This window comes from Ailuropoda melanoleuca, chromosome X, assembly GCF_002007445.2.
Source record: "Ailuropoda melanoleuca isolate Jingjing chromosome X, ASM200744v2, whole genome shotgun sequence".
Lineage (NCBI taxonomy): Eukaryota > Metazoa > Chordata > Mammalia > Carnivora > Ursidae > Ailuropoda > Ailuropoda melanoleuca.
In genome coordinates, this window is record NC_048238.1 from 54,462,020 (window position 1) to 54,469,705 (window position 7,686).

The following is a 7,686-nucleotide window of genomic DNA, read 5'->3' on the forward strand; positions in this document are numbered from 1 at the left end:
TGTGGTCTGAGAATATGCAGGGGATAATTTCAATCTTTTGGTATTGGCTGAGACCTGTTTTGTGTCCCAGAGCATGATCTATTCTTGAGAATGTTCCATGGGCATTTGAATAGAATGAGTATTCTTTGGTTCTGGGGTGTAGTGTTCTATATATATCTATGAGGTCCAACTCGTCGAGTATGGCATTCAAAGCCTTTGATTCTTTGCTTAGTTTTTGCCAGGGTGTTCTGTCTATTTCTGATAGTGGGGTGTTGAGGTCCCCTACTATTACTGTGTTCTTATCTATATGTCTCTTTATTTTGGTTAAGAGTTGGCTTGTGTATCTTGCTGCTCCCCTGTTGGGGGCATATATATTAATAATTGTCATATCCACTTGTTGAATACTTCCTTTAAGAATAATATAGTGCCCTTCTGTATCTCTCTCTATGGCCTCTAGTTTAAAATCCAGTCTATCTGATATGAGAATTGCTACTCCAGCTTTCTTTTGAGGTCCATTTGCGTGGAAGATGGTACTCCATCCCCTTACTCTAAGTCTGAATGCATCTTTGGGTTCAAAATGAGTCTCTTGTAGACAGCAAATGGATGGGTCATGTCTTTTTATCCAATCTGCAACCCTGTGGCGTTTTATGGGAGAGTTTAAGCCATTTAGATTGATAGAGATTATTGACAGATATGATTTTAATGATGCCATTTCTCTTTAAAGTCTTTGTATCGGTTGTGACTTGCTGCTCTGTATCACTCTTGGGGCCTTTTTACCTTTATAGAGCCCCCCTTAATATCTCCTGTAGGGCTGGTTTCGTGGTTACGAAATTGGTTAATGATTGGCGATTTTGGAACGTCTTTATTTCTCCATCAATTCTGAATGACAGCTTTGCTGGATAAAGGATCCTTGGCTGCATGTTTTTCTCTGAAAGAGCTTTAAAAATGCCCCCCCAAGCCTTTCTCTCATTCCAGGTCTCTGTAGACAGGTCTGACGTAATCCTGATACCTTTGCCTTGGTACGTGAGAAATTTCTTTGCCCTGGCCGCTTTCAATACTGTATCCTTGGATCTAATATTTGCGAATTGCACTATGACATGCCGTGGCGTAGGTTTGTCCTGGTTGAGCTTGGATGGGGTCCTCTCTGCCTCTTGGACACGAATGCTTGTTTCCCTTGCTAGATTAGGGAAGTTTTCAGCTACAATTTGTTCAAATATCTCTTCTAGACCTCTGTTTTTCTCCACCCCTTCAGGGATGCCGATGATTCTGACATTGGATCGTTTCATAGAGTCAGTAATCTCCCGTAATCTACATTCGTGGGCGTGGATTTTTTTAAGACCAGCTTCTATTTTCGTTTTTTCTTCTACTAACCCATCCTCCAATTCGCTAACGCGTTCCTCTGCCTCGGTGACCCTGGCCGTCAGAGCCTCTAGTTTTGACTGCATTTGGCTCATAGAATTTTTAATTTCTGTCAGATTCGCTCTCATTTCTGCCCTTAGGGATTCTATATTCTCAGCAACGCTTTCTCTGATGCTTTTTTCAAGTTTACTCATCATCTTGACCATTGTTGCTCTGAATTCCATTTCTGATAATTGGGATACATCCATATGTATTAATTCTGTGGCCGAGGCCAATTCTGTGGCAGAGGCCACAGACTCATTATCTTTTCTTTGCTGGGGGGGACTTCTCCTTCTCGTCATTCTGATGAAGAGAGATTGCAGGGTTGTCCAGAGCCCAAGTGTTGACTGGGACCCAGGCCGTGCGCCCTTGTTTTATAGAGATCTTAGGGATGTGGGCTTCTTCCTTAAAGAGTTTATTTATTTATTTGAGAGAGAGAGAGACAGTCAGCAAGAAAGGGAACCCAAGCAGAGGAGTGGGAGAGGAAGAAGCAGGTTCCCGGTGGAGAAGCCCGATGAAGGACTCCTTACGGAGCGTTGTGATCACACCCTAATCCGAAGACAGGTGCTTGGTGACTGCGCCACTCAGGCGCTCCGGGTTGTGGGCTTCTTGATTTTTCAGCCTGCCTTCTGGGGGAGGGGCCTGCCTGCAGGTACTCAGAAAACCCTGTTTGGGTAGAGTCTCTGTGTCCCTTGCGAGGGGGGATGGGGATGGGCACCCTGTGAGCCGGTATTTCCGGGCTTTTGTTCTCTGGCGGCTTTCCCTGGCGGTTTGCTATGCCTCTTCTGAGAGAGCAGCAGCGGCTGAAATTCAGCCTCTGTCTCAGAACAGAGGGATCGCGGATCGTTCTCCACTGATGTTCTGGCCACTTTAACTCTGTTTCTGTTGGTGCTGCTCAACCCTGCAGCATCCCGGGCTGTGCGCCCCACACCCGGCGTCCCAGCCCTCACTTCCAGGGCCGGCACGTCTCTGTCCTTTGTGTTTCCAACCCCGCCCGCCGCCAGCCGCCCCGCGCGGGCTCCCGGAGCTCCCCGTCTCAGTCTGGTGTCCTCACGGGTGCTGACCGCGAGTCCGCCTGCTCCCCCGTGCAGGTGGCCCTCCAGCCGCCAGCCGCCAGCCGCCCCACTCACGCTCCCGGAGCTCCCGGTCTCAGCCTCGATCCAGTGAGCACACCGGAGCTCCGGAGCTCCGTGAGATGCTTGGTGGCACACGCTCCCGGCTCACGGACTCAGTCTGCTGTTTCCAGAGTGCGGGTCCGCGGTCTGTCCGGTCCCCCTTGTAGGTGGCTACCGCTTCCCGGCGCCCTGACACGGCGGCTCCCTCCCCCTTCTGTTTAGCTTCCGATATCTGTGCGTGGTTTCACGGCTCCCCACTTCGTACCTCGATACTCAGCGCTGGAGATTTTCATTTGTAGAGATCCAGATGTATCTTCCTGCGTCTCAGGCTGATTCCGTGGATGTTCCTGCTGGTCTGGTATCTATCCAGCTCAACTCAGGGGACCGGCTGAAAAAGGGGTCCCCTACTCCTCCGCCATCTTAACCTCCTCCTGTTTTGTTGTGTTTTTTACTGTAACAATATTAAATATGCCAATTGAAGAATAAATTGCAATTGTAGGCATTAATAAAAACATTGGAAAGCAAGTAAATTATTTTATGTACATACAGAGTTCATAGTACCTGGATATTTTCTTAAGTCTGGGAAATATGTCTAGGTAACAACACCACTTGGTCTTGTCACTTTTTAAAATAAGTTTGTAGCAAACAGACCATAAGGTAACCCTTAATGATCTTATCTACTAATGTTCACACCTTTGTTTATTCCCTTCCCCTTGTGTGCACACAGTACTTGTGACTTCTAACCAAATAGCAAATTATAAACAATGGCAAAGTTGATGGAATGTCACTCCCTGGATTAGGTTATGTTACATGGCAAAAATCACTCCTATAATTGCATCATGTTGTATAAGATTGTCTTAGAGTGGAGGAAAAGATTCTCATTGCTGGTTTGACAATGTAAGCAGTTATGTTAGAAAGGACATGGGAATAAGAACTGTGGGAATCCTTTAGGATCTGAGGACCATCTCCTGCTAGCAGCCAGCCAAAAACTTTGGTTACATGGCCACAAGAACATGAATTTTGCCAACAATCTGAATGAACTTGGAAGTATATTCTTCCCCAGTTATTTTTCCAGATGAGAATGCAGTGCAGCTAACACCTTGATTACTGTCTTGTGAGACCCTAAACAGGATGCAACTAAGCTGTCACAAAACGGCCCACAGAAAACATGATGCAGTTATGTGTGGTGTTTAAAGCTGTTAAATCTGTGGTAATTTTAAGGCAAGAATAGAAAACAAATACAAAGCTTAATGTGAATCTTAGCTGGTTCTCTGTAAATAACCAATCTTTCAAAAAAAAAATCCTTTCCCAAGGTAAATACTTAATTGTAATTTACCCTATAGGGAACCAAATGAAGAATTCCCATGACATACAATGGGAAGAGGCTATTTTGTCTTGAATGACATTTTCTAGGTGTTAAACATACCTACAAAGACCTGTATCACTGAAGATTGTCTTCATATTAAGTGGCATGGGAAGCTGTTATATAAATAAGCCAAAGATGAGGCCCCTGTATATTAGTCCTGTATTTCCTTCACAGCAGGCCAGGACAATTAGCTTAAACACCTACTAGTGGCAAACTCGGTTTTTTACACATTAAAAAATTTGTACAGTTTTTACAAATGTATACATTTTATGCAGTCGCTTTAAATGTAGCCCTTATAAGCATATGTTTAGCCTTTGGGGCTTGCCTGATTTGCATGCTTTGTAAAACTGCACTTATAAATCTACTGGCCACAGATAAGGTAAACCCTGGTGCTATAAATGACTCCAAGCCACTTCTGCCCTGTGGAGCTCTCTGACCAAGAGTCAGAGAGCTAAGTGGTGTTACCTAGACAGTAAGACCCCTTTCCGATTCCCTACTTTGCTTGAAGTTTCTTTGCTTCCTTATCTTCTGAGTGGTGAGACTCTGGAAGGTCCCATGCCATAAGGAACTAACCCGTCTGCTATTCTTCATAGAAATCTATTGAAGTACTACCTGAATAAAGCTCATGGTATGCTGCTGCCACCTTGTGGTCACATATTTTTCTTAGATCGGCTCGGAAACTTCCAAACTCACTACAGAAACTGATCCTCTGCTTAAAACGTTCTCTCCTCATCATCTCAGAAGTATAACAGTTGTCAAGAACTATATCTAGAATCCATTTGAATAGGCCTTGACCCAATAATATTTGATTAGCACTGGAAATGATTATCATCTAGTGTATTTTTCAGGACTGCTCTTAGAAGTTTAATCTTTTTTTTTCTTTATAAGGGGGTTTATGAGCTATCTACTGTGGTGTAACAAATATTCTCCCTAAATGTAGTGGCTTAGAACAACAAACATTAGTTACATAGTTTGTAGGAGTTAGAAATTTGGGTGTAGCTTAGTTGATAGTTCTGGCACATCTCTTGGGCTATTGGAGATAGGGAGTCTGCTCAGACTGCAATTATCTTGAAAGTTTGACTGGGTTGTAAGATTAACTTACTGTTCAATCACATTGTTTTAGGTAGAAATACTCCCTTCTGTAGGCCACAGCATGTAGCAGTTGGCTTTCCCAAGAGTGAATAATCCAAGAGAGAGAGAGCGAGAGAGCAAGAAAGATGCTTTTTTGTGACAGTCCTTCTGAGTCATGTACCAGCACTTCCAGTTTTTTCTATTTATTATGATTGAGTCACTAAATACAACCCCCATTTATAGAATGATAGATTCCACCAGTTAGAGAATGAATACTAGAGAGATTGTAGGCATTTTTTTTTTAGAGAGACACACACAAGCAAAGGTAAGCAGGCTCCACGCCCAGTGTGAGCCTGATGCAGGGCTCAATCTCACAACCCTGAGATCATGACCTGAGCTGAAATCAAAAGTCAGATGCTTAACCAACTGAGCCATCCAGGTAGGTGCCCCTATAGACATATTTTTAAACCATTATAGGAGAGATGTCAGCAATCATGACAGAGTAAAAGACTCATAATCTTGTCCCTCCACAAAATCAAAGAACAATTGGACAAAAATTGTCAAAATCAACATTTTTTTGAACTCTGGAAATTAACCAAAGTCTTAAATCCACCTGGGCAATGCTTAGTCCAAAAACTAGCTGATTCTCAATGAGAATAGTAAATTGTGCCATTTTAATTTACCAACAAATCCTTTATCTGGAGGAAATAATCCCTAATCAGATCCAGGAAGCACTGAGAGCCCCTAACAAGATTAACCCAATGAGGTCCATGCAAAGACACATAATAATTAAAATGGCAAAAAGTAACGATAAAGAGAACATTTTAAGAACAGCAAAAGAAAACAGTTACATACAAGAGATCCCATAGGGCTCTCAGTTGATTTGTCAGAAGAAACTTTGCAGGCCAGTAGAAAGTGGCATGATATATTCAAAGTACTGAAAGGAAAAAACCCTGCAACCAAGAATAATCTATCCAAGCATGAGAGACTATGGACTCTGAGAAACAAACTGAGGGCTTCAGAGGGGAGGTGGGTGGGGAATTGTGATAGGCCAGTGATGGGTATTAAGGAGGGCATATGTTGCATGGTGCATTGTGTGTTATACACAAATAATGAATCCTCGAACTTTACATCAAAAACCAGGGATGTACTGTATGGTGACTAACGTAATATAATAAATATTATTATAAAAAAGAATAATCTATCCAGCAGGGTTTACATTCAAAATAGAAGGAGAGATAAAGAGTTTCCTAGAAAAAACAAAACAAATTTAAGGGAGCTCATCACCACTAAACCAGCCTTACAAGAAACATTAAAGGGAATTCTTGGAGTGGAAAGAAAAGGCCATAACTAAAATTAAGAAAATTATAAAAGGAAAGAATTTCACAGGTAAGTGCAAACATGTCCTAAAGGTAGAAGATAAGTCATTTATAAAGGCACTACAGAGAAAAAACACAAAAGTATTAAAATAATTATCTACAAAAATCAGTCAAGGGATGCACAAAAGGTGTAAGATATGACATATATGTAAACATGGAAAGGAGAATAAAAATTTAGTGCTTTTAGAATGTATTCAAACTTAAGGAACCATCAACTTAATATAGACTGCTATAAATATGTTAATATGAGCCTAATGGTAATCACAAATCAAAAAACTATAATACACACACAAAAAGAATGGAATCCAAGTATAATACTAAGTAAAGGTGTCATCCACAAGGAGAGAGATCAAGAAAAGAGGAAAAGAAGAGAGAAGAGCTATAAAAATAGTGAGAAAACAGCAAAATGGCAATAAGTACATAGCTATCAATAATTAATGTCTAAATACTTTAATCAAAAGACATAGAGGGGCGCCTGGGTGGCACAGCGGTTAAGCGTCTGCCTTTGGCTCAGGGCGTGATCCCGGCGTTATGGGATCGAGCCCCACATCAGGCTCCTCCGCTATGAGCCTGCTTCTTCCTCTCCCACCCCCCCGCTTGTGTTCCCTCTCTCGCTGGCTGTCTCTATCTCTGTCAAATAAATAAATAAAATCTTTAAAAAAAAAAAAAGACATAGAGTATGGAATAGGTTAAAAAAGAGAGACTGTGTGAAGATGGCAGTGGAGTAGGAGAACCCTGGACTCATCTTGTCCCATGAACACAACTAGATAACTATCAAATCACTGTAATTACCCCATAAATTGACCTGAAGACTAATAGAACAAGCTGCATGACTAAAAGGAGAGAAGAGGCCACATTGAAGAACATACGAAGTGTGGAGACTTGGTTTAGGGGAGAAATGGATCATGGGTGCTGCGGAGGGGAGAGAGCTGTTGTTGAAGAGAAGGGCAAGAGAGAGTACAGCACACATGGGAACACATAGGTGAACATTTCCCCAAAGCCATTGGCTGGGAAAATGAGAGAGGCTGATTTACTGAGTTCTTGCAACCAGCAAGTCTTAAGTTTTAAAGGTCAGCAGGCTTGGCTAGGATAGAGCACTGAGGGCACTGCCCTGCTCCTGGAAAGAAGGCAGGCAAACAACCTGGGGGCAGACAGCATGGAAACAGTTATCTGAAGAACACCTGGGGTACATGGGGTAGATTAGTTGCTCTTCTCCCAGTGCATCCCTGAGAGGCAATGTTTACAGGGACACCTCTCCAGACACAAAGGAGCTGGCTGGCACCATTTCCTTCCCCCACTCCTCAGCATAAACACAGAGCCATCTGTGGGAAGCAGTGCAGTGCTGACACTGGCTGCCTAACTTGTTTACACCAAGCCC